The sequence below is a fragment of the Malurus melanocephalus genome, unplaced genomic scaffold (assembly GCF_030028575.1).
Source record: "Malurus melanocephalus ecotype Western Australia unplaced genomic scaffold, MMel_1.1 scaffold_356, whole genome shotgun sequence".
Lineage (NCBI taxonomy): Eukaryota > Metazoa > Chordata > Aves > Passeriformes > Maluridae > Malurus > Malurus melanocephalus.
In genome coordinates, this window is record NW_026623588.1 from 642,159 (window position 1) to 643,202 (window position 1,044).

Here is a 1,044-nt window from a genome sequence, read left to right on the forward strand (position 1 = left end):
AAAAAAGCTTGTAGTAATCTCATAATGCAAAGTTTTGGGGTTTCTTTGGGGTTTGCAGTCATCCAAAGACAATTTTGGCCTGGCTTCGTGAAACTTTGGTGCACATGTAGAGGACACTGATGGGCAGAGTGCTGGGCAAGAACCAAGCACTGAGATTAGACCTTGCCAAAACCTTGGCTGGAGAGCAACTCCTCATGGCCAGGAATGGGGAGGATACTTATGGGAGAGCTACATGTGGCAGGGGACTCTTCTGTGCCCTCTCAACTCAGGTACAGAAGAAAAAAACATTGCTTGCAGAGAAATCCATTGAAAGTCAAGTCCTCCTGCCTAGGGTAGGCTTTGCAAAACAAACAAACAATCAACAAATGCAAGRATTCTTTGCAAACACAGCGTGGTAACAACTGGAGACTTTGCTGCTTTTCCACTTTAGGCAGAAAATCATTTCATCCAGGCTTTGATTCAGTTTTTCCCCTCTGAATCCAAAGGCCAAATGCATGGCTGATCTAGGCTCCAGTCTGCTCTGTACAGAACTCCCTGYCTCAGAGGAAGATCAGAGCTCTGCTGCTGATGCTCTGTAACCTGAGGAAATCAGGAGGGGAGCTGGTCAGGAGCAGGTGATTGAGCCCAGCAGTGGCACCGTGCCCTGAGAGGGGACTCAGAGAGCATTTAGGGCCACCTGAGCTGAGCAAGGTGTCACCCTTAGTCCCAAACAGACAGAGAGCCCCTGTGAGGGCAGCCCAGGACAGAGGCTGGGTGCACACAAAGCTTCAGCTCCAAGGAGCTGCTGTCAGAATCACCTTCCCCAAAGGAGAGAAGTACTGCAGGAYAAAGGAGCAGCCCTGCATATTCACCTTTATTTAGATGTTTGGAGATTGAACAGAAATATCCCAGCTCTTCCACAAGAGATTTTTAGCCACTTTCATAGGACTCTTTAAACCAGTTAAAGAGGTGAAATGACTCTCTCTCAAGGCCAGAGAGTAAATCAGTGGCAGAGCAAAAAAAAAAAAAAACAACCTGAGTTTTCTCCCACACCCCCCAGTTCCA